This window comes from Pelodiscus sinensis, chromosome 5 (genome assembly GCF_052426305.1).
Source record: "Pelodiscus sinensis isolate ZL-2025 chromosome 5, ASM5242630v1, whole genome shotgun sequence".
Lineage (NCBI taxonomy): Eukaryota > Metazoa > Chordata > Testudines > Trionychidae > Pelodiscus > Pelodiscus sinensis.
In genome coordinates, this window is record NC_143056.1 from 5,226,327 (window position 1) to 5,252,745 (window position 26,419).

A 26,419-nucleotide genomic window follows, 5' to 3' on the forward strand; every position below is an offset into this window, starting at 1 on the left:
TTTGACACTACTGGAAGTAGTCTATGGGTACCTCTCAAGCCTGGCTCTTTCCTAACGCAAAAACAATTCATATTTTTGACATTACTATCAGCTGGGAGGGAAATAAACTTGTGTCTGAGGATAAACAGCTCGATGCGCCTATAATTTCTTTTAGACACATTGGTTCCATGCTTTTAACATAAATGTACTTGTATTTCCATGTGGCGAATACAGAAGAGAACTGGAAGTTATGTTCTCTCAGGTCTTACAACGCTGCTGTTGCAAATTGCAAATGATACAAGTGAGGCTTACATTTTAGATGTTTGTCAGGCTCCTGTGTGTCTCGTGGCCTCCCCACTGTTCACTATTCTAATCAGAATTGCAATGATGCTTTTAAACAATTTTACAGCATAAGCATTGTTTTTCTAAAGTGGTTGTTGAAGTTCTTCTGAACTTAATGTAGATCAGACCCATAAAGTCATAGGCTATGTTTGCACTAAAGAGTTTTTCCGGGATACCAGAGGTATCCCGGAAAAACTCTGCCGCATCCAGGGAATACGTCCACTTTTTCGGAAAAGTTTCCATGTAGATGGGCCAAATGTAGGAAAAGCCTCTTCCGAAAAAAAAACCAGAAAAAGGTACATAAATTGCCCTAGGATAGCCCTACCAGATAGCACCTTATTTTCTGGTCCAGTATCTCATTTCCAGCAGCGGCCAATGCCGGATCCTACCAGAGGAAGGTGAAAGAAAACCCATAGTGCAAAATTATAGAGTAATCTGGTCATAAGGGAAGTTTCTTCCTCGTTCCAGTCCATTGACGCTTGAGTGAACAATGTGACCTCAAGAAAGTCCCCATAGAGAGACCCTGTAAAAACCTCAAATAAATCTCAAAGAGCACAATGCTAAGGACTAGTCCATGCATGAGAGATTCTTGGAGCTGTCCTGCTCCATTTTATTATTCACTGATGGCTCTTCAGGTCACACAGTTGAGTCCATGCCCAGCAGGGCCGGCCTTACCATGAGGAGAACTGAGGTGGCCGCCTCAGGTGCCAGACTGTGGGGGGAGGGGAGGGCGCCACTAAGACCCAGAGTATAGAAAATTGTGTCTGCTGCTGGTGCAGGTGTATTCTCTCTGCTCTAGATGCACAGAGGTGGTGCAGTGCCATGAGAGGAGAAGAACAGGAAGGAGGTAGAATTGAGACCTTTCAAAGTTTTGGCCCAAGTGAGGGGTCATGGGGGCATCATTTGAGCTCCCCGCCTCAGGTGCCAAAATGTCGTGGGCTGGCCCTGATGCCCACTGAAGTCCCTTTCATTCCAATGGCCATTCGATTGGGCCCCAAGGAAGCATTCACATGAGTAGAGACCATCTTACTTAAAACCAACTAGACCAACTAGACCATGATTATTTCTAATTCCAGTGAAGCGATAGGAACTAATCGCTGGTACAGTTGCTCTGACCAGTAGAGGCACCAAACACGTCTGAAATCGAGAACCTCTCTTGATTGTTTGGAAAATTAAAAACTAGCCTAGTGATTCCTTTAAAAAATAAATGTTTTCTCGAGCTCTAAAATGTCCTGCTCCGCTAACAGAAACCGGTGCCAGCACTTCCATTAACAAGGGCATCATAAACAGTCTTCTGTTTGATGAAGGTTTCTTTTCAGCAAGTCAGAAGCCGAGCCCCCGGGTCAGCCTTTTGGATAACGCTAACACTAGTCACATCCTCCTTTGCACCTTCCAAGTGATTAATGCTCAGAATATCCCTGTGATGTAAGTCGTAAGAGCTTCATTTTATGGATGAGGAAAAGGAGGCAGGGAGGTTAATTGTCCTGGCCAAAGCCACAGATATACAGGGCTGGTCTACACTGAAAAGTTAGGTCAACTCAGCTTCATCATTCAGGGGTATGAAAAATCCACTCCCGACTGAGAGTTAATGTACCAGCGGTAGGTTGATGGAAGAATTCTTCTGCTGACCTAGCTACTGTCTCCTGAGAAGATGGCTCAACTACATTGATGGTACATCTATGGCAATGTCAAGCACTAGAGAGGGGTGTTTCCCGCTTATTAGCTGGAATATCTTCTCATCCTGGCATGCTTGGGTCCTGATCATTACATAAGAACATAAGAACGGCCGTACTGGGTCAGACCAAAGGTCCATCTAGCCCAGTATCCTGTCTGCCGACAGTGGCCAGCACCAGGTGCCCCAGAGAGGGTGGACCGAAGACAATGATCAAGCGATTTGTCTCCTGCCATCCCTCTCCAGCCTCTGACAAACAGAGGCCAGGGACACCAATTCTATCTTGCGAACAGGAACAGCTAACAGGGAGTTTGGAGAGGGAGTTCTCCAGGTAAAAGAGGAGTAAAAACGGGACCCTTGTGGTAAGTGGCTGTCTGGAGTGTGTGTTTGTGTGTGGGGGAGTTACTTGCTGTGTGCTGAGCTTGTGTTTGTCTGTTTGGTTGGTTTGTTTGAAGGAGCTTCTAAAAGGTTTGAAATCTAGAAGCCTCTGTTAATGGGCTGAGCCTCAGTCAGGGGGAGGGGCTACCAGAGCTATATAAGCCTGTGACTCAGCGACCAGGGAGCTTGCGAACAGGAACAGCTAACAAGGAGTTTGGAGAGGGAGTTCTCCAGGTAAAAGAGGAGTAAAAACGGGACTCATTATGAGGCTGGGGGCAATGAGATCAAGCTGGAGAACTAAGACTATTTTTAAAACCGCTGTAAAACTCTCCTGAAAGACTTTTCCTCTGACATTTGTGCGATACAAGAGGAGGGTCTGTTGGGATCATGCATCTCCCACAGAACCCCCTGGATCCAGCATGCTCATATGGGGGCATTAAGATCAAAGCTGCCCCTTCCAGTGCCTTCACCTCACACCTGCCCCACATAGCCTTTCCCTCTCCGTCCCACCCTCCTTTCCTTCCCATTTAACCTCTCCCTCCTGGCCAAATCCACAACAAAGAAAACAACTTGGGAAAGTCACATGACATTTGCTGCCCTCGCATGTTCACTTGGCTTGTGTGTCCTCTCCCTCCCATCACCCTGTGCCTGTCCTATCCATGGAGACAGTGTTGGATCCGGACAGACGCGGGAGGCCAAGGAGACGCCAGCTGTCTCTTCTCTGGCATTTGAGTGCAAGCTGCTTGAGGCAGGAAGGGCTAGATTCACCAAGAAACTTCGGTGTGGCAAATCTGAGCATCGCAGCAGCCAGCGTTTCGGCCCCTGGGAATCTGGGTCCCTGTCCCATGAATAGGGAGAGATGTCATAGGATAGGGTGCACACAAGCCAGCCGGCTAAATGGGAAACTAGCCAATGGGAGAGAAGAGCCTGTTAAGCCCCACCCCTCTCAGGAAGTTCGGTGCCTACATCGAGGCCATGGGGAGGCATCTCCCTGTGCTTGTGAGTCTCAGCTGCAAACCCTCTCCAGAGGTCAGGGAAGGACGCTGATCTAGCAAGGATGGAAGGAGGAGGCAGATGATTTCCCTTGTAATATGTAGCCCAGTGGTTAGGGACTCCCAGTTCCAGCTTTCCCTCTGAGTGGGAGACGGATCTGCCACCTCTCAGGTGAGTTCCCTAACCACTGGGCTAAAAGGGACATCCTTCCCCCGGCCTCAGCCATTTTGCATAAACTTGCCTACAGGGGCTTGAGCCAATGAATCAGCTCTGAGCTCACTTCCTGGGTTGGGCCCAGCAGGGGAGTGGGCAGAGGAGAGTCTGGTTTGTGCCCCGCTCTGGGTTTCAGGGGTTCGGGTACCTGCCCTGGGGCTGCAGGGTGCATACATAGAGGTGGAAACATGGGCCGTAGGGCACTTTCACAGCAAAAATGTAGACATCCAGTGAATGGCGGCATAAGAACATAACATAAGAACAGCCGTACTGGGTCAGACCAAAGGTCCATCTAGCCCAGTAGCCTGTCTGCCCACAGTGGCCAGCACCAGGTGCCCCAGAGAGGGTGGACCGAAGACAATGATCAAGCAATTTGTCTCCTGCCACCCTTCTCCAGCCTCTGACAAACAGAGGCCAGGGACACCAATTCTATCCGCTGGCTAATAGCCTTTTATGGACCTAACCTCCATGAAATTATCTAGCTTCTCTTTAAACTCTATTATAGTCCTAGCCTTCACCGCTTCCTCTGGCAAGGAGTTCCACAGGTTGACTACACGCTGTGTGAAGAAGAACTTTCTTTTATTAGTTTTAAACCTGCTACCGATTAACTTCATTTGGTGTCCTCTAGTTCTTCTAGAGGCAATTGAGCGGTAGGGTTCTGAGAGTCCCCAGGGGGCCTGATTCTGGGATGTGGGTGCCCAATGAGGCAGTTAGGTGCCAAGTCCTTTTGCGGCTCTTGCCTGAGGGGTCTTTTTGTTTGTGTCTGTAGAGCGTCTGGCACCGTGTGGGCCTGCACCACAAGGGCTCCGAAGACCAATGGTGAGAGGAATAATAAATAAATAATACTCCATCGACCCTCTCTGAGCCCCTCACAGGAACAGGCCCAGAGAGCCCCAGGCCCAAAGGACCCACCGTCTAGTCCGACTTCCTGTATCGCACAGGCCAGAGGCCTGCCTGAAAGAACGTCAAGAGACAATCCTTTAGAAAAACATCCCGGTGGGATTCAAAACCGGTCAGTGAAGGAGAATCCCCCACAATTCTTGCAAAGTGATTCCAGTTGGTTTAATTATTCTCGTTATTAACGATTTGCATCGGTGTTCCTGTCTCGTGTTACCTAGCGTCAGCTGCCCGCCATTGGGTCGTGTTACACTCTGCTTGGCCGAAGCGACATTATTACAGCTACAGGGCGGTCGTTGGTATCGTTAGTGAAAGTCTCACGATGAGGTCACAGGCAATAGACAGAAATTCACGGCCCATGACCTGTCCAGGCGCTTTACAAGAAATACCCCTGACGAAATCGGGGAGCTCCTCTGGGGTGCTGCCCTGGGAGGCCCTTGGAGTCAGACCCACTCGCTGCTGCTTGGGCTATCCATGAGGGGCAGCAGTCAGGGGCCACTGAGCCGTGGCTGGTGTGGCTCTCCCCATGGCTGATGCTCAGGGCCTTTGCTCAGTTGGTCTCTGGGGCCGGCCACACCAGCCGCCAGCCAAGCAGGGGTCGGGGTAGCTCACTGCAGAGTCACTCAGCAATGGCCAGTAGAACTGGCCCCGGGTAAGTGGCTGTAGGGCCACTCCAGGGGCAGCCAGTGTGGCTGTCCCTCAAGCCATCTCAGAAGTTGGTCCTGGGGCCAGCTGCTTGGGCCACCCTAGCCGCTGCAAATATCCCAGAGGTCGTGGGACGTCGTAATTCCCACAACCTGTGAGACACACACACAGCCTTGCCATTAGTCCACGTTTGTTCCTCATGGAAGCACTGGGCACCCCTTCAGCTTCTCTTCCATAAGCTAAATCCCCTCCCCACCTCATGTCAACCAGCTCCAGAGGCAGGGCTGCCTGGCAGTTAAGGCACTGGCCCAGGGCACAGAAGAGTGGGATTCTTGTGCTGGCTGTCCTACCGTGTCTCTTTGTAACTCTGGGCAAGTCACTTAGGCCTTCTCTGCCCGACACTGGTCTGTGGACAAAAGTCAGCTTTGCTCAACGAGGCAGGTGGGGTGCACACACTACAATGTTCTGCCCTGCTCGGCTGACATCATAAAACCACCTGGAGAGGCATCGGGCTCATGGAGGTGTCGTTAGGGTTCTTAACGGGCCCTGAAAAGGGGGAAATAGAGGCAGGAGGCTGTAGCGTGACCTTTGGGGACACTCAGGACGTGGCTGCCCATGTGACAAGGCTCTTCTTGAGATGTAATGTTCACCGCAAGAACCGTGTTCTGGCAAAGTCCTTCTAGTTTAGCATTTAGTATGTGTATGTGCACCCCATGGCTGCTTGCCATGGCGCTCTGTCCATCTCTGGTGGCAGCAGGCCCAGCTAGAGATCGATGAATAGAAGCACAGACAGACGGGGTCAGACCAAAGGTCCATCTAGCCCAGGATCCTGTCTGCCAACAGTGGCCAATGGCAGGTGCCCCACACAACAGAGAATCATCAGGTGATCCCTTCACTGTCTTCCATTTCCAGCCTCTGACAAACAGAGGCTAGAGACACCATTCCTACCCGTCCTGGCAAATGGCCATAGATGGACCTAACCTCCAGGAATTCACCTAGCTCTTTTTTGAACCCTGGTCTTCACAACATCCTCTGGCAAGGAGTTCCACAGGCCAACCATGTGCTGTGTGAAGAAAAACTTCCTTTTCTTTGTTTTAAGCTACCCATTACTTTCACTTGGTGACCTCTAGTTCTGATGTTATGGAAATAACTTTTCCTTATACACTTTTTCAACACCACTCATGATTTTATAGACTTCTATCATATCCGCCCTTAATCTCCTCTTTTCTAAGATGAAAAGTCCCAGTCTCTTTAATCTCTCTTCATATGGCACCTGTTCCAAACCTATAATCATTTTTGTTACCCTTTTCCAATGCCAAGAAACTCATGTTCCTCTATGTGTCTGACAATTGTATTTGTTACTATAGTTTCAACTAATTTGTCTGCATGAGTTTGCCACAGTCTTGGTTTGAAACATGATGGCATTCCTGCTGCCTCTCCAGGAATTCCATGATACTCTGATCCAGATCATCAGCTTTGCAAACCAGTGTTGTTCCATTCAGGTCCATCAAAGAGCTGGCCTTGTACCAGTAGACTCATAGAATCATAGAATCCTAGAGCTGCAAGAGACCTCAGGAGTCATCAAGTCCAGCCCCCTGCCCAAGGCAGGACCAATCCCAACTCAATCATCCCAGCCAGGGCTTTGTCAAGCCAGGACTTAAAAACCTCTAGGGATGGAGATTCCACCCCCTCCCTAGGGAACCCATCCCAGTGCTTCCCCACCCTCCTAGGGAAATAGTTTTTCCTAATATCCAACCTGGACCTCTCCCACTGCAACTTGAGCCCATTGCTCCTCGTTCTACCATCTGTCACTACTGAGAACAGCCTCTCTCCATCCTCTTTGGAACCTCCCTTCAGGAAGCTGAAGGCTGCTCTCAAATCCCCCCTCACTCTGCTCTTCTGCAGACTAAACAAACCCAAATCCCACAGCTTCTCCTCGTGGATCATGTGCTCCAACCCCCTCATCATTTTGGTTGCCCTCCACTGGACCCTCTCCAATGTGTCCACATCTTTTCTGTAATGGGGGGCCCAGAACTGGACACAATACTCCAAATGCGGCCTCCCCAGAGCTGAATAAAGGGGAATAATGACATCTCTGGATCTGCTGGCAATACTCCTCCTAATGCACCTTAATATGCCATTAGCCCTCTTGGCTACAAGCGCACACTGTTGACTCCTATCCAGCTTCTCATCCACTGTAATCCCCAGCTCCTTTTCTGCCGAATTACTACTTAGCCAGTCGGTCCCCAGCCTGTAACAATGCTCGGGATTGAACAGTAGCTGAGCTGTAGGATGACACGCTAGGGCCAGGTTCCTAATGAAGTTAGAGGAGACCCAAATAGAAGGGGCAGGTCCTCCCTGGAGTTCAAAGATAGGCAAGGACATTTCTTGAGCCTGTTCTCTCTATACAGTGCGACTTCTGCAATCTTAGCCCAGTGAGAGACTTTTCTCCCTGTGCCAATGATACTCTTACAGGGATTCCAATGCGCAGTGACCTAAGATGCTGATGGAAGCCCCGAAATAAATTAATTGCATACTACCTGACCTGCCCGGTGCCTGTCAGCCACCCCAAGGTCAGAACTCCACTCTATTTTCAAGACATAGTCATCATCTGAGAAAGATGACGCTGTTTTTCTCACTAATTGTCCTCCATAAAGAACTTTCATTAGGTTTAATTTCTTTAATGCATTTCTCTGACCCTGCTGATTTGGACAGTGACACTTGGCCCTGTGTCAGAATGTATTAGAAGGCCGCTGCTGCGTAGCCGCTGCCTGAAAAATATCCCCCGCTCCCTAGGGAACCCATTCCAGGGCTTTCCCACCCTCCTAGGGAAATCGTTTTTCCTAATATCCAACCTAGACCTCCCCCACTGCAACTTGAGACCATTGCTCCTTGTTCTGCCACCTGTCACTAATGAGAACAGCCTCTCTCCATCCTCCTTGGAACCTCCCTTCCGGGAGTTGGAGGCTGCTATCAAATCCTCCCTCGCTCTTCTCTTCTGCAGACTAAACAAACCCAAATCCCTGAGCTTCTCCTCGTGGGTTGTGTGCTCCAGCCCCCTCATCATTTTGGTTGCCCTCCCCTGAACTTTCTCTAATGTGTCCACATCCCTTCTGTAATGGGGTCAGAATTAGACACAATACTCCAGATGTGGCCTCACCAATGCCGAATAAAGGCAGTGTGCACCTTACAGCAGTGTGCACTGCTATCTGCTCTCTGTGCCATGAATAGGCTGCAGATTGTGTGACCATTCTCAAACAATGGATCTCAAAGTCACCCTGTGGTTTCTGGCCAATTCCACCAGACAAATACACAAGAAAGGGTTGGAAATGAACTTCATTTACAAGTTTGATTCCTATCAAACTACCGCCCACATCCTCACGAGGCATAGGACTATCGGTTCCAATGGGGCACTCTTTGAGTTAAATCTAGCAGGTCTATACTACACCCACTAAATCGAATCCCAGAGGATTGGTCCTGCCTTCGGCAGAGGGCTGGACTTGATGAACTTGTGAGATCTCTTCCAGCTCTAGGATTCTATGCCCTAAAGAATCAAATACAAAAGGAAACTAAATAGACATTATTATTATTTGTAGATCTCATGATGTTGGAAGCCTGTCTCGTGACTTTTGAGCTCTCAGATTGGCAACGTTTTAAATGTTCCGCCAAAGCACGGCTGAATCTGACCTGTGCACACTGCCCCAGTAGGAGACTGAAGGGCATCTCCCTGGGGTGACCTCAGTGGATTTTGGAGTTCGCCTTTAGGAGAATGGAAAGGTGGCACAGCAAAGCACTCAGAAGTCAGGCAAGGCCAAAGGGAAGGTTGCAGATGCCCCCGGGGTGTGATCTGGATCATGGGAGCAAGGGGATGTGATTGGGATTGTACCTGCTGATTTCAAGCTTTACTATGACACATGCAATGTACTGAGTCTGATGATTCCTGCAGTAGCAGCTGCCACGCAGGGCATGACCGGAAATACCTTAAGTAATGCAACAGTTAATCCCTGCAGATTAACACCATGAGAGAGTATCAACAGTCAGAGCTATTCCTGTCCAAGCCATATTCTAATTCAAAGCCCACTGGGTATAAGAGGGGTATAGTAGACCAATAAATGTAACACATTTGAGCGTAACCCAGTGTATGCTAACCCACATGATCCACTGAAGTCAATGAGTCTATTCACCTGAGCACACAGAACCTGAGCAATAAACCCATAGGATCAGCTGGGCATTGCTTATGAGCAGAGGTTGCTGGTTAATTTTTAGTTTGACTGCTCACATAACTAAGAGTGGGGAGCGAAGTTATATAGTAAACTCCATCTAGGCATAGATTCCTTATGAGTTTTTAAGTATAATTTCACATCTCATCCGCCTCGTAAAACAAAGGTCCTCCATCATGCCAAAGAATACAAAGATTTTAGTAACAGACAATAAAATAAACAGCTTTAATCTGTTTTTTCATAGTCTCACTTCTGCCTGTACTTCCCTCCAAGGGCTGGAAGTTTTCCGTCAACGAAGTAGTGCCATATTTCTTAGTCTGTCACTCTCTGCTAATCTTCTGATGCTGAAAGTCATTTTCAAGCCCTTCCTGTCGTTTTGGATTTGCATAACTGTCTAGAAAGAAGACTCCAAACTGGCAACATCTGATTTAGTGTGAATGAACATGTCATAAAACATTTTCAGCCCTGCATCATTCATGTAAATCTTTCATGATTTCAAAGTTTCCAACTAGCCAATAGCATAAGTATTACAGGACTGCTGTGGATGTTAGTTATGCTTAAGAAGACAGTGTTGAAATAGCCTTCTCTTCTCACATGTGAGTCATTTTTCAGACAATTACTTTGTATGTTGAAATTGTTTGTCTACCAGAGGTCTGTCAGTTACCTAAGTTACAGCCTGTGAGTTACCTAAGAATGAGGATTGTTATCAAAACATTTTTCAGATTTTGTTGCAATTAAAAGCAATTATGGCTTATTTTTAAAGGTTCCCACTTGTGATAGACATCTGGCCATATTCTAGGCTCGAGCCAAACTGTACCTAGAACTGGCCGAGAGATCGTCTAAAAGAGGTGGTGTAAAACTCATCCATGAACTCTCCCATTTTGGGGGCTACTGTGTGGGGCTTGTGGGCTGCTTCAATTTAAGTCAGCTGTTATATGACTCCCGGGCTGAAACTACATCCAAGGACTGGTGCAGCACACGGGCATCCTTACCTGTCATGATATATGAACTCATCAACTCTCCTAAGCAGGAGGTGTTATTAAAACAGCCTGCTATACTCAAACATGCCCTCAGTTTGAGTCCCAGCTTGGTCTCCCTTGTTCGCCAGGTTTCCGATCCTGTCTCAGCACACAGAGACATCCAAAGGCTGAATGCTTTACTGCAAGTAATGATGTTATAATGAACAGGTTGCAGGCTTTTTTTCTATCCAGTCCCTTTATCGGAGCACCAATTAGATGCTAGAGCTGTGTAACCAGAGGATTTCACTTTCACTTTTTACATCATTAGGGACCTTGCACCAACTGAATATCCCCTCTCTAGCTAGCCCCACTGAGTTCAGTTAGGTAATTCATAGAACAACTATGAATGTGAGTAAGGGTGGCAGAATCTGGCTCTCTACACTTAAATACATTGAATAATACAGGACTCCAAGGCTGAGTCTAGACTGGTAAGTTTTGCCGGTAAAGCAACTGCTTTTGTGGAAAAACTTACCAGCTGTCTACACTGGCCACTTGAATTTCAACAAGAACACTGACGATGTCATGTAAGCTTGTCAGTGTTCTTGCGGAAATACTGTGCTGCTCCCGTTCGGGCAAAAGCCCTCTTGCGCAAAAGCATTTGCGCAAGAGGGCCAGTGTAGACAACACGTTATTGTTTTGTGCAAAAAAGCCCTGATGGCGAAAATGGCGATCGGGGCTTTCTTGCGCAAAACCGCGTCTAGATTGGCACAGACGTTTTTCCACAAAAAGTGCTTTTGCGCAAAAGCATCTGTGCCAATCTTTTCCGCAAATGCTTTTAACGGAAAAACTTTTCCATTAAAAGCATTTGTGGAAAATCACGCCAGTCTAGATGTAGCCCAAGAGTAATTCATTGAAGTCAATGTAACCATTTGCTCATGCTGAGTCTCTACACAAAGGTCTGAGGTTCCAGCTCAGAGAAATCAAACCCTTCCCGCACCTGCCATTTTGTGAAATATCACCTCAAAGAAGGAGCTTTCTTCCTGACCCCAATGCAGAGTAGCTTCATCCCTGAAGCATGAGAGTTAATTTTTACCTTTGCAATCCAATACTATTCTTAGCATTCATGGCAGCATCCAATCCTTTTGTGACTCTCGCTCAGCAATTTGCCTCTGTAATGTCCTGCAGCTGTGTCCTGTTCAGTATATTAGCAGCAATTCGCTTCACTTTGCATTGTCCTGGTCTTGGGATCCCACTGGGAATGACCCTTGCTGATGAGCACTTAATAGTTCAGACTGTACAAAACAGTTTCTTCCTTTTCCACCAATGAATGCCAAGCATTACAGCTTTCTGCACCCCTTACACGCCTCATCCTTTTCCAAACATTCCTGATCCTTAGTTATTTGCCAGAGGATTTATCTATCAAAACTACAATTTCCCTCCCAAATTGTCAAAAGATCCCCGGTAAAAGTCAATCTGAAATCCGTTCAGTGACCTCCTCTTGCTGACTCCCTTTCTGGGCATGAAATGAGCCTGTGTGAAAAAAGGATACTGTTTCCACAGGGTAGTGGGGGAAGCAGCCGTGTGTACCATGAGGCGGCTTACTTTTCTTCCTGTTCCTCTATTGGGGAACGAGGGGGAAGTACTTGCCTCTCCCTCCTGGCTAGGCAGGGAGGGGACAGAGGAGTAATTAATGAAATACAAGTACTTTCCCCTCGCTCCCTAACCCCTGCACCAGGTGCCCCCCCCATAATCCCAAGACTATAAGGCTATGTCCCTCAGGGAAGAGATGCAAGGGGGGGAAGGGTGAGAGCAGTGGAAAGGGGCGGAGCTTGGGGGATGAAAACGGACACATAGAAACCTAGGCCACTGGGACTTCTGGGATGGACTGCAAAAATGCTCCAGTTCTGGATAGGCCATGAGTTTGAGACCCCAGTCTTAAACAAAACCGGAAAAAAGGAAATTATTAAATTCATTAAGGCAGCACCAAAATCTCTGGGGAATAAAACAAAGTCAGACTTGTTTAAGAGAGATTAAACCCATCGTAGCACTGTTAAAAATGACAACATTAAAAATATTTTGACCAAAAAGGGGCATATTATTATGAATCTTTTTTTATTTAAATCTCATTTTTTCTGTCCGCTGTAGTCCATCATAAGTCTCTTATCACCAAGGCAGACAATTCCAGAGACCTAGAGCTGTAGTTACATCCTGTCAGTGCTACTATAAATGAGAATGGATCCTCTCCATTACAGTCAAACCAAAGGATTTCTTATTAAATATTGGTAGCGATTACTGTCTTGGATTTATCCTGGGATCTTCTCAGCTTCCTGAGTAGGACATATCGAAGATCCTTTTTATTATTTTTAAGTAGTCTTTATGGTGTCTGTGGCTTCTGCCTCCAGATTGACTAGGTCTATGTATATTTTAAGGGTTTAGGAATATTAATTTTTACATTGACTTCAACGGAGCTACAACAGAGAATTTGACCCAAGGTTTTATTTAGAGCTGTAGAGTCCAACGCACTAGCCACATGTGGCTATTTGTCCGGCTGAGTGTGGCTAGTTGGCTCACAAAATTATTTACATTTTCAGACTAATGTGGCTAGTTCTCTCTAGTCCTCCTGCATCAGAACTGGTTGGACATCCCAGATTTAGACCTTCATTGTGTGAAGACTGAAAAGCAAAACAAATAAACACAAAAAGGCAAAAAGGTGTTTTTCCAGCCGCCACAAGCCTCTTCCAAACAGGCCTTTTTCTTGCTGTATTACATTACTCAGCTTGCGTGCTGAGACATGTCACATTATATTAAAAACAACAAACCCTGCACTCTGCTTTCAGATCAGACATCAGTAACAACAACTGTAACAATCACCACTCTGGGTACCTGTGAGAAATAGATAATTTAATACCTCCAAGTGTTCGCTTTCCATTACACAGGCGCTGGTAAAAAATAAAACAAAAGACAGCCCCAAGAACACAGGCTGCCGAAGTTTTCCGCAAAGAAACACGAGCGATCCACATGAAAGGGGCTTGGCCAGGAGAATAAAGACGTGATTCCGGTCTCACTTTCCCCGTGGAAGACGCCGATGGAAGTCGGTAAGTAGGAAAACATTTGAGCTCTATAGATGCTCCTCTAAAACCTTGCTGAACGTGATGGGAATGCTCATTGAACCACGCTACAGAATTCTGTGGCAGAGCTGGGATTCCACACAGGTCACGTAATCCAGTCAGTGGACGTACATTGGGAAGAATGAAGGAAAAATAAGGTCCACCAAGTGTTTTGCTCTAGGTTACCCATTTGAATCAGAGCAGGGCTGTTGTGACAGGAAGCTGATCCCACCTGATGGTGGACTCACGTGTCCACCACACAAAATTCACCACCAGCAAAAGTTATCTCAGCAGGCAAGGCAAGGCCCGAGCCAGATAGCCGCTTCTCCTCCTTCAGCTCAAGCTTTTGGCACATCGGTGCAGCAACGTGGGCAAGCTGGCGTGGTCATTCCGTGGGACTAGTGCGTCCATGGAGGAAAGACTTTCTTCACCTGGATTTTGCCCTCAAGCCTACAGCCACAGGCAGCTCCCGGGAGACCCACTTCAAGGGGAACGGGATGAAATGGCAGAGGGGCGTTTACATCCAATGCTGAAGACATTGTGGGGGGAGACACGCGTGGCTTTTAAACAGGCAGAGTTTAACAACCTCATCGGCTCGTGTCCCTCACCCTAAACCTCCCCTCTTTGAGGACCAGAAGCCCAAACTTGGGCACTACCCCACTTGATAAGAAAACCTGTGAACGGCTTTGTGATGCCTCAATATGGGATAGTGCTGCTCTTTAACAGTCAGCCTGGCAACGCTTTCCGTTAGACGGGCTAATAGTTCCCACCCGCCCTCATGCAACTTTCACGCAGCCTCGGTAGCTGGAGGAGGCCACCACATGCCCTGGGGAGGGACCAGACAGGAGCTGCAGATATAGGGCTGTAGAGCAAGATGACGGCTGGAGTCGGCTCCACAGGGCCTATGACAAAGCATAGGACGGAAGGTTCCAGACAGCAGCCCTGTTTTTCTATTTCCCACCCACGCTCCACCCTGATCCCTCCTGACCAGCAGCATGAAAGGTAGGAAGTTGCTTATACCCTGGGTAGGGAACCTAAGGCCCGGGGGCCAGATGCGGCCCCCAGCTTGCCTGGATCTGGCCCCTGAGACTTGGGGCTCCCCCCCAGCATTGGGAATCCTGTGTTGGTATTCCAGCCTACTCCCCCCCCCATCCCTCCACACACAAAATCCACTAGTGTCAGTATGTCTTTCTCCTTCTCAGTCGGCGGCCGCTTCAGTGAGGGGCTGGGGACGTTTCGATCCCTGACCCAAACAAGTCCCCCCCCCCCGGCATATCCCCATCAGGCCTTCCCTGCATGGCCCCGGCCCGCCAGACTGCTCTCTACCCCTGTGGAAGAAGTAGTCTGATTTCGCCTCTAAAAGGCTACTCCAGATGCATACTGACTCCAGGGCGAGAGAAAGGACCTACTCAGCTACGCACTCTCCACACACGGCCCTCAAACCCAAGGGAGCTGTGAATAGGATGGGCTGACGCACCTCCCTTTGTTTGACTAATGTCTCCCTCCCCGTCCTTTTGGGTCACTAATAGAGGCAGCGTGCGTTTAATAGCCCTAACCTGAGCCAGAGGTTTCATGTGTTTAATGATATATTTGGGGCTGCAGGGGCCTCGGTAATGAATTTCATTAAACAGAAAAAAGTAGATAATGCAGTATTTTTATGATTAATTAACTCTGCATCAAAATGGTAATTATAATTACGCTTCTAATTCCACTCTTCTGTCATTATCATAATAATTGATCCAAAGAGCAGACCCCACCAGCATTTGAAACACTGCACAGCAGGAGCGGGCCATGAAGACGCCTTTCTGAAATCAAACCCCCCGTCTTTCCTGGTCGGTATTCACGCAGCACATCCGCACCCCAGAGCGCCCAACCCGCCCGCCTCGACATCGGCTAATACAGCTTTCCCGAAAATGTGGGGTTTGTGAGAAAAAAAAAGACGACAGCCCGCTTGTAAAGAAATGGCCTATGGCTGATCAAAGAGAGTCTCAGAATGACTGGGACATTTGCTTTGAACGTGGCCAGCTGCTCTACCTTTCAGCGTGCCTTGCCGGGCTTGTGATCCCAGAAAAGGCAGGCTTCATCAAAAGCATCTCACCCATTTTGGAAGATATTAAAGATCAGACTAGGGAGATCAAATAGATCAGAGCGGCTGCCAGAGAGCTCTCATCCTACCTTTGCACTTTCAGATCCCCTGAGGACACGCGCTGGAAGTGCTTGTAAAAAAGGGGTGGTGGAGCATTACTGCCCTCAGATGCTCAGGAGAAATTCAGACACAGTAGTGTTAAGAAACTTGGCTAAGGTCAGCCCTGCGAGTCAGTGGCAGAGTCAGAAGTGCTGTAATAAATAAGAGTTTGGTACAGATTTTCTACCTCTCCGAAGCTTTCCTTGCCCACTGCCTATTCTCCAGTGCTGCTTGACCAGCCCAAACTAATGGCTTAGTTCTTTGACATGCAGAAAACTTTCTTCTCTGATGTTCCCTTATGCAGGTTGATCTTAGGATGTGCAATAAGAACTTTGAAACCAGCAGCTGTAACGTCTCTGCTAGAGCCTGCATCGAGAACTGGGAGATTCGGTGCATGTAATGTACTATCCTTTAACAACCTTGCTCTCATGCTTTTCTTTATTGTAATAATAAACCTTTAGTTGTTAGATGCTAAAGGATTGGCTCAGCGTGATTTGTGGGTAAGATCCAGAGGGTAAATTGACCAGGGATCTGTGGCTGGTTTCTTGGAACCGGACAGAACTTGTTTGGGGTAGGTGGTATTGGGTTCTAAGACCCTCCCACCTGTGTATGAGGCCCGGGGCCATCTGGGGCATGGATATTGCTGGGGTGTCGGAGGGGTTTTGCTCGTGAGGCTTCAGGCAGGCTGCTGAAACGCTCTGTGGGACTGGTTTGTGGCCTGTTTGGAGAGGTCACCAGTCTGGGGGCTGTAAGGAGCCCCGAAGTTGAGCAATTCGCCCTGAGCGGACGACCTCAGCTGTGCTCAGACACGGCCCGGTCCGTCACACACATACAGAATGGGAAGCGACTGTCTAGGAAGGAGTACGGCAGAAAGGGATCTAGGGGTTATAGTGGACAACAAGCTGAATATGAGTCAGCAGTGTGATGCTGTGGCAAAAAAAGCAAACATGGTTCTGGGATGTATTAACAGGTGTGTTGTGAGCAAGACACGAGAAGTCATTCTTCTGCTCTACTCTGCGCTGGTTAGGCCTCGGTCAGAGTATTGTGTCCAGTTCTGGGCACCACATTTCAAGAAAGATGTGGAGAAATTGGAGAGGGTCCAGAGAAGAGCAACAAGAATGATTAAAAGGTCTAGAAAACATGAGCTATGAAGGAAGGCTGAAAGAATTGGGTTTGTTTAGTTTAGAAAAGAGAAGATGGAGGGGGGGACATGAGAGCAGTTTTCAGGTATTTAAAAGGGTGTCACAAGGAGGAGGGAGAAAACTTGTTCATCTTGGCCTCTGAGGATAGAACAAGAAGCAATGGGCTTAAACTGCAGCAAGGGAGGTTTAGGTTGGACATTAGGAAAAAGTTCCTAACTGTCAGGGTGGTTAAACACTGGAATAAATTGCCCAGGGAGGTGGTGGAATTTCCATCTCTGGAGATATTTAAGAGCAGGTTAGATAAACGTCTATCAGGGATGGTTTAGACAGTACTGGGTCCTGCCATGAGGGCAGGGGACTGGACTCGATGACCTCTCGAGGTCCCTTCCAGTCCTAATATTCTATGATTCTATGATAAACCATGATGGGGTCACATGCAGGTGTCACTTCAGTTAGATCAGCAGCATTTCAGATGGTTCAGGTCAAAGGCTCGGATTCTGTAGTAGGCGCTTCTGTATTTAAAGGCTTCTCCCTCCATTTCATGCTGCCACAGGATCTTGGTGGGCTGCGGAGCCCCACGCTGTGAGACGGAGGCATAAGGCCAATGGGCTGCAGTTCGGCCGTCGCATGCCCGGTCTACGCAGGAATGGAGACCCTTTGTCCTCTTCCGATGCACCCGGCATTTGAATGAGTGACAGCTCCCCAGACCAATCCAGGCACTTGCTCCCTGCAAGGGAAAGATGCGTTTGAGGGGTGAGTAGCAGAGATGCAGATAGCAGTTGGGCACCTAACTCCCCTAGTCTTCCGATGGATATTAAATGTAAAGGCAACGGTGTCAGTGAGGGTCCGATTTTTATTATTTTAAAATTTGGATTTTCTCTCTGAACTCAAGCGACATGCTCTCCCCCTCCCTCACCGCCCAAGATTCAACAGGGCACTATCCGCAGCGTCACTTCAGCCTCGCATTAGAAACCTTTCACTGGAGCACCACGAGGCCGATCTGGGGTTCTGTTAATAATTCCATCTGCACAGCACTGCACATCCAGGTGAACCAACAAGGTCTCCCTTGGGCTGAAGGCTGCACCAGACCCTTCCCCAACTCTGGCTGCCGCAGTGCTCGCTCACTCCTGTTGTCTACTCTGATGTTTCCGAGGAAGTTCAGGGCCATTTTTTCTGCTTAGTTCATGAGCTGCATTCCAGCTAAGCTGCACATCCATATGTGATGAGAGCTTTCCACCCTAAGCACCATGGAGAAAGTGAATAAGGAAAAGTTAGGGTATGTCTACACTACCCCCCTTGTTCGAACTATGGGGTAATGTATGCATACCGAACTTGCTAATGAAGCCCGGAATTTGAATTTCCCGGGCTTCATTAGCATAAAGCCGGCGCCGCCATTTTTAAAAGCCGGCTAGTGCGAACCCCGTGCCACGCGGCTACACGTGGCACGGGCTAGATAGTTCAGATTAGGCTTCTAATCCGAACTATCTGTACGCCTCGTGGAACAAGGTGTACAGAGAGTTCGGCTTAGAAGCCTAATCCGAACTATCTAGTCCGTGCCGCGTGTAGCCGCGTGGCACGGGGTTCGCACTAGCCGGCTTTTAAAAATGGCGGCGCCGGCTTTATGCTAATGAAGCCCGGGAAATTCAAATCCCGGGCTTCATTAGCAAGTTCGGTATGCATACATTACCCCCCTAGTTCGAACTAGGGGGGTAGTGTAGACATACCCTTATTTACTTATTCTGGTGACATAAGAACTAGGGACCACCACATGAAATTAATAGGTAGGAGGTTTAAAACAAACAAAAGGACTACTTCCCTTACCTAGAGAAGTAGTGGAGTCTCCATCCCTAGAGATTGTTAAGTCTCAGCTTGACAAAGTCCTGGCTGGGTTGATTGAGTTTAGCCCACCCACAACCACAGGTCCCAACCCAGTGAACTACACACAGCAGCCACCTGCTGCTTTCTTTACTTCATTGCTGCTATATTCCCGTACCAATGCTGCTGTATGATGAGAATCAAAGCTCGGGTAATAATCATTCAAAAGGAAACTGCTGCTAGCTGTGTGACTATCGATAAATACTTCGAGGCATCTACGTGCGCCACTGCAAAGCGGCTCCCAACACGCAGCAAACAACCAGGACGCTCCGATCACAGTCAGCAAGCAATAAATTCATCCTGATGTATCGGGAGCCACAAGGAATTCAGTTCTGAAAGCTTCAAACGCTGCTTCAACATGATCAGAAAGCGTCTTTCTTTAAAGACCGTCAGCTCCAATTAAGCAGGGAGGTGTTAACTGCTGGAGGCGAGACAACGCCTAAAGCTAAAAAGGAGCGATACTGCGTCGCATGCGAAGTCTCAGCGGGGTCGCCGTGTTAGTCTGTAATGTTAAAAACAAGGCGTCCTGTGGCACCTTAGACACTAACAAATATACAGGATCATGAGCTTTTGGGGTAAAATCCACGTCAGTAGATGAGCTGGAATGGAAATATCAGAATCCAAGGTACATATAACAGCAAAAGCAGTTACCTGTTAATTGTAGGACCCATGTTAATAAAGCTAATTAAGCAAGCTGGATGTGTCCCGTTTATACATATACAACGATGGGAACTAATTTAGCTATTACTACTCAAGAAAGAGATCTTGGAGTCACTGTGGATAGTTCTCGGAAAACATCTACTCAGTGTGCAGCGGCAGTCAAAAAAGCAAACAGGATGTTGGGAATCATTAAAAAAGGGTAGAGTATAAGATAGAGAATATCTTATTGCCTCTCTATAAAACCATGGTACATCCACATCTTGAATACTGCGTACAGATGTGGTTGCCTCATCCCAAAAAAGATATCTTGGCATTGGAAAAGGTTCAGAAAATGGCAACAAAATTGATTAAGGGGTTTGGAACGGGTCCCATGTGAAGAGAGATTAAAAAGACTGGGACTTTTCAGCTTAGAAAAGAGGAGACTAAGGGGGGATATGAGAGAGGTCTATAAAATCATGACTGGTGTGGAAAAAGTGAATAAGGAAAAGTTATTCACTTGTTCCCATAACATAAGAACTAGGGGTCACCAACTGAAATGAATGGGTAGCAGGTTTAAAACACACAAAAAGAAGTTTTTTCTTCACACAGTGCACGGTTGGCCTGTGGAACTCCTTGCCAGAGGATGTTGTGAAGACCAGGACTTTAACAGGGTTCCAAAAGAATTAGATAAATACACAGAGGTTAGGTCCATCAATGGCTGGGTAGAAACGGGGTCCGTAGCCTGTCTTTGTCAGAGACTGGGAATGGATGACAGGAGAGGGATCACTTGATGGTTCCTTGTTGTGTTCACTCCCTCTGGGGCACCTGGCGTTGGCCACTGTCCCTTGGCCTGACCCAGTCTGGCCATTCTTATGTTCTTTTTTATATGAACTGCAAATATCAAAGGCAAGAGTAATTGGCTTTGTAGTGCATTAACCAGCACTCACTCTGTAATTGGGTGGTAAAATACCTTTGGAGAAGGATGGCTACTTTTAAATCCACGATTGAGTATCTAGGCACGTTAAAACGTTCCCCGACAGGTTTCTGTGTGTTACCATGTCTGATAGCTGATTCTGTGTCCATTTATCCTTTGTCGCAAAGACTCCATGGTGTCCACAGAAGGCTCTGCACAAAATCAAAGAGCTGTCCAATTGCCTGAGCTTTAACGTGCGTTTTGCACTAGAGTCTAGTCCTGCTCCCAACCCGAATGTCCCACCAAGCACAGAGTTCTGGACCCAAAGGAAACCCCCGCCACGAGCCCCGTACTGCTTGCACCACGTCTGGCTCGCCTCCCTCATGACACCGGCTCAGTGACTTTGAAGGCATTGCTGCCTGAGGGGGATGGCCGGGCTCTCCCTGTGTGTTTCTAGGCTCTCTTGTACCGGCACAATGTTCAGGCAGGGGACAGGCACACACCCGCGCACCCCGCCGTCTTCCTTTGGGTAGAGCTGAATGAATGGCATTCCGTTTCTCCCCCTCCCCCAAGAGGCGTCATCAATACCTAAACGGTATCTCTCCTAGGATCATAGAACCACAGAGCTGGAAGAGACCTCAGAAGGTCATCAAGTCCAGCCCCCTGCCCAAAGCAGGACCAATCCCAACTAAATCAACCCAGCCAGGGCTTTGTCAAGCCGAGACTTAAACACCTCTAGGGATGGAGACTCCACTACTTCCCCAAGTAACCCATCCCAGTGCTTCACTACCTCCTAGTGAAATAGTTTTTCCTATTCTCCTACCTATTTCTCCTACCATGAGGCCGTGCACGCTTGTGCAGCTGAACTCAAGGGAAGTTCCAGGCACTGGCTTCTGGGAATGTATATCCCCCTGTCATGGGGCGAGCACTGCAGCGCCTCCCACTGGTCACTCAGGGACTCAGCACGTCTGCCTCAGAGCGCCCTCTGCTGGCCCGTGTTCCAGACTCTGGTGCAGGCCTTCTGCTGGTTCAGCCCCGGGCCCCTTCCTGGCCATAGAGCTCTTTACTCCTCAGAATGGCCAATGACCTCACCCTGGCACTCTGGGGTCCTTCCCTCCCAAGGAACCTCAATACCCCTACGCCCACCTTGCCCAAGTGACCCACAGCCAGTCTTCGTCTAGCCCCTTACCAAGGGGCAAACTGCCGTCTGTCATGGCTGCTCCTCGTTGGCAAGTGAGGTGGACCTGCCGCCTTCTGCTGCCCTGGTACCTTCAGGCCTTCCTTAGGTCTTGCAGCCTGGGAGATTGCCTGGCCAGAGCTCCCCAGCTCTTCCTGCCTTTCCCCAGCCCTGCTCTGCCTCAGGAAGCCTCCAGCTTCCCTGGCCACCAGATCCCTCCTGCTCCCCAGCTGGAGCAAGTGTGTGTACCCTCCTTCTCTTCAGGAGCCCCCCTTATTCGTATACCCCTAGCTGGGCCCTAAAGTGCTGTATCTAACTCAGCTGTGGGCTTCACAACCCCAGCCCCTCTCCCAGGGCTGGATTTAACCCTTCTTTAGCCAGTGTGGGGCAATTTGAAGCTCCCACTGCCTGCCCTGCAGCAAGCTTCAGACTTTCAGGCAGAATCCGGAGATCTCCGGAGAGTCCGGCTGGGCAGGGTGAGCTCTTGCATGCTGGAGAAATATCCAGCATGTCTCTGAATGGCCATGTGGTCTCCCTTCCTCCCAGCCGGGCCAGGCATATCACCTCCAATCCACCCCACCTGCCGGTCACCTGCCCGCCCTTTTCGAGCAGCGAGCAAAGACACTCACGCCCCACTGCTGCTTTGCTTTGGAGAAGTGGCGTTTGCTAGTGGAGTCAGCCCTGAGCTAGTGGTGCACTGACCTTGGGCAAAGTCCCCATAACTCTATTTCCCCTCCCCTGCCTTGTCTTCTTTACTTATGTAAGCGGGGTCAGGGTAAGCTCTACCCTGACATCTGGTGGTGAACTGTGGCAAGTGATGCAAAGAGACTTCAGGGGCTGATCCCAATTTGCATAGACACACCCACCCTGTCTAGTATGTGCTCACAGCAGCCCAAATGGTCACTTTGGCCACTGTGGGAGCCCCAGTCTCTCTGTTATTGAGGCAAGGGGATAAAAGTGTTGTTACCCTGATTATGCGAATCAAGGACAATGGAATGGTGGAACTGTTTATGACAGAGGGATTCGCCATAAACTAAGTAGCACTCGCTAGACAAGGGGCATGGGTTCCAAACCCAGTCAAATTGAGAGAGGCTGGGGACAGGTCTTTGGGTCCAGGGCATGTTGTATTTAATCTGAACTTTGATTTAGCCTACAACAAAGGTTGAATTCAAGTTTGGTCAGAGGTTTGAACAGTCGTTAGGATCTCTTCTAGGGCATGTCTAGAGTATGTGGCTCTGTCAACAGAGCTATGTAGATTAGGGTTGTAGGCAAATGGAAATGAAGTGGTGATTTAAATAATTGCTGCTTCATTTAAATTTAAATGGCTGCCATGCTGTGTCAATCAGCTGTTTGGTGGCACAACGGCTGTAGTCTGGATGCTCCCCGGTTGACATCAAAGGCATTTATCTACCTCCCCGGTAAACCTCATCCCACACGAGGCATAACAGGGAGGTTGACAAATGCCTTTGATGTCGACCGCAGAGCGTCCAGACTACAGTGCTGTGTGGCCGAACAGGTGATTGGCTCAGCGTGGCAGCCATTTTAATTTAAATGAAGCGGTGATTATTTAAATCATCACTTCATTTCCCTTTGCCTAGTAAACAAACCTAGATGTTCCCCTAGTGACCAAACTGCTTCTTGAAGGAGTTTCAATGGCTTTGGCCAACAGCACTGCATTTGATAATGAGTCTTCCCAACCTCTTAAAGACAATGTTTGAGTTCCTGTGTCTCATGGAAGCACAGAACCTTTGTGTGCATTTAAAATTCTTCTTCAAACTTTGATTTCATGACCGAATCTCCCTGCAGACCCTTTACTTTCCGTTAAGAGTTTGTCCTTGATACTTTTGTCACTCCAAATGCCTTGCTAAAAGTCACACTCCATGGATCTCTGGCTTTGTAAAGTGAAATGAAGGATGCCAAATTGAATTCCTTAAGTATCTGATTCATCTACGGCATTGGGCATTCTGATGCAGGCGGATGTGTCAGTGTAAATCTATCTGAGGCCGGTGGACAATTTCAATTGGAGATAAAGTGGGTGAAGGTTAAATTCCAGCCACCGTAGTCCTTGATGCTGCACAGGGGGACCCAATGGGATGCCAGTTGGGGGGTAAAGAGGGGCTAGTGAATCCTTGTGGAGGATCAGAACCTCCCATTGCTGGATGTTCCAGTTTCATAAACTTTGTATCTACAAAGCCAGGTTGGTTCATAGGTGTTGAGTCTCATTTATACTGCTGCACCTGGAGCAGCGTCTGGGCGGGGAAAGTGAGGGGGCTTTAAGTTAACTTTGCATTTCACACAGGCAGGGGCAGCTTACTGAGGAAGAGCAACCCAAGGTCAACTCTGTCTTACCAACGCCTGGGAAGAAGGGATATAGAATAGGTTGAACCATTCTAGAACAGAGTCCTTGGGATCTAACTGGTTCCAAACCAGAGAATTTCCGGACCACGGGAGGTCAGTATTGTCTAGCAGCATTTCCAACACTTCCACTGCTTGCTGGGCTGTTATAGGATATTCAGGAGTAACTTAGAGCTAAAGAACAGCACCAAACACTGACAGCCAGGCCTGGTGGCTGGAAACAAACATTACGGGACCACAAGGAGTTTGGCCAGAGCCATGAAAAGGGACATTTGGTGAACTAACATCATGCTGGACCACGGATGTTTCAGAACCAGAGAGTTCTGGACTTGAGAGGCTCAACCTGTACCATGCTCTCCAGCCGCCCTGATCTCTCCTCAGTAATTCTGTGTTACACAATTAGGTTGACACCAGCTGCCTTCCCTAGCTGTAGACGTGTCATCACTGAAATTTGGCTCCTGACATAAGTGCCTCTCTTTGCCAAGTGAGTAACACCACCTCCCCGACCAGCGGCGATGTCATTAGGTCAGTTAAGACACTGTTACTAGGCCTCGGGAGCCGTCCCGCCATGCCCCACACTGACAATACAATTGATACCAGCACTCCTGGTAAGGCTCCACACTTCCCACACAAGGGCTACGTCTAGACTGGCCCCTTCTCCGGAAGAGGCATGCTAATTTCTAACTTTGGAATAGGGAAATCCGCGGGGGATTTAAATATCCCCCGCGGGATTTAAATAAACATGTCCGCTGCTTTTTTTCCGGCTTGGGAAAAAGCCGGAAAAAAGCATCTAGACTGGCGCGATCCTCCGGAATAAAGCCTACCTGAAGGTAGGAATAAGAGATCCTACGGAAAAGGGCTTTATTCCGGAGGATCGTGCCAGTCTAGACGCTTTTTTCTGGCTTTTCCCCAAGCCAGAAAAAAAGCGGCGGACATGTTTATTTAAATCCAAGGAGACAAGTGGGCACATCCAGAGGCAATTTAATAACTGTGGGGGCTGTATGCTGACATAAGTTAGGTTGACATAATTTTGTAGTGTAGACATGGCTTGTGCTTTGCCATCACCGTGCAAGGGAACAAAACAGCTCTGCTAGTTGATACGGCTGTAGTAGGCTTTTATCCTCTAACGTGGCTCAAGCATTGGGAGCGAATGAAGAGCCACATTCAGCCGATGTGGATTACACATGCACATTACTGTCCTTGAACATTTTTAAATCATAGAATCACATAATCCTAGGGTTGGAGGAAGAGGTCACCGAGTCCAACCCCGACCCCAAGGCAAGACCAACCCCAACTAAATCAATCCAGCCAGGGCTTTGTCAAGCCAGGACTTAAAAACCTCTAGGGAAGGAGATTCCACCTTCCTAGGGAACCCGTTTCAGTGCTTCTCCACTCTCTTAGGAAAATAGTTTTTCCTAATATCCAACCTAGACCTCCCCCATTGCAACTTGAGACCATTGCTCCTTGTTCTGCCATCGGCCACCACTGAGAACAGCCTCTCTCCATCCTCTTTGGAACCTCCCCCAGGTAGTTGAAGGCTGCTCTCAAATCCCCCCTCAGCCTTCTGTAGATTAAATAAGCCCAAATCCCTCAGCCTCTCCTTGTAAATCATGTGCTCCAGCCCCCGAATGATTTTTGTTGCCCTCCATTGGGGGTACCAACTGTGTTAGTATCTATGAATGCATGAGACCCTTGAGATAGATGATAATAGCTGAGACTAGATAATGGATGTCCACTACGGTGTGGAAACAATTGATCAAAGACTATATTTCTTTACAGGAGTTCTCCAGATGCGTTTACTCTGCTCTACTCCTAATAAGTGCTCCCGATGTTTCTGTTTTGGCTTGTCTGTGCTGCAAAGACTAGAGGAACAATGAGCAGCATCACGTGACTGGGATGTGGGTGGTTGTGCCTCGTGGCAGGGTGGGAGTCGGGACTAGCGGTTAGATAAGGAAGCAGAAGTTGGAGCCTGCGGTGAGACCGGCGGTCATGTGCCAGAGCCAAGGTCCCAGGGCAAGTGCTTTGAGCAGCCCTTCAACTGCTGCTGCTTCACTTTTGAAGAGCCAGCTCTTCCAACCAATGAGGAGCTAATTAGCTGTGTTCATTAGGCAGCCTGCATGGAGACTGGCTCTGCTGCAGGCCTGGAGTCCTGCTAGCCAGTTGTAGCACTTAAAAACACTAGCAAACCAGTTGGAATATCCAAATGTCACTCACCTATCGTCTAGGGGCATTTCGTGCATTGATGTCCTTAAGCCATTTCATTTGTCACCATTTCATATAAACACCTCTGCAAAGGCTGTGCGAGAACGATGATATTAGCTAATACTTAAAAGCCAGGCTGGAAATGAATACCCGCTTGTGGAAATTATACCCATTATATACTTATTTCTCCGTGAGCTTTCACGGCACCTCCAAGTGACTTGAAAAGACAGCTTTTGTTGTTCTGTACAGTGCGTCACCCCCGGTACGATGCAAATGATCTCTTTGTATAGAAAATACATTTGAACACAAGTCAATGAATAACCCCATCAGCTCGTCGAGAGTCACTGGATTTTATTTGCGTCGGTGTCTTTGAACGGCAACATGACGTTCCAGTGGATGAAAACACTCCGCGGCATTATTCTTACAGAGGCTGCGAGGCATGCTCGGTAAGAGAGGGGATGAGAAGTACGACGGTACAAATGACACAGCTTAGTAGTCACTTCATAACACCCCCCATCGTAATGAA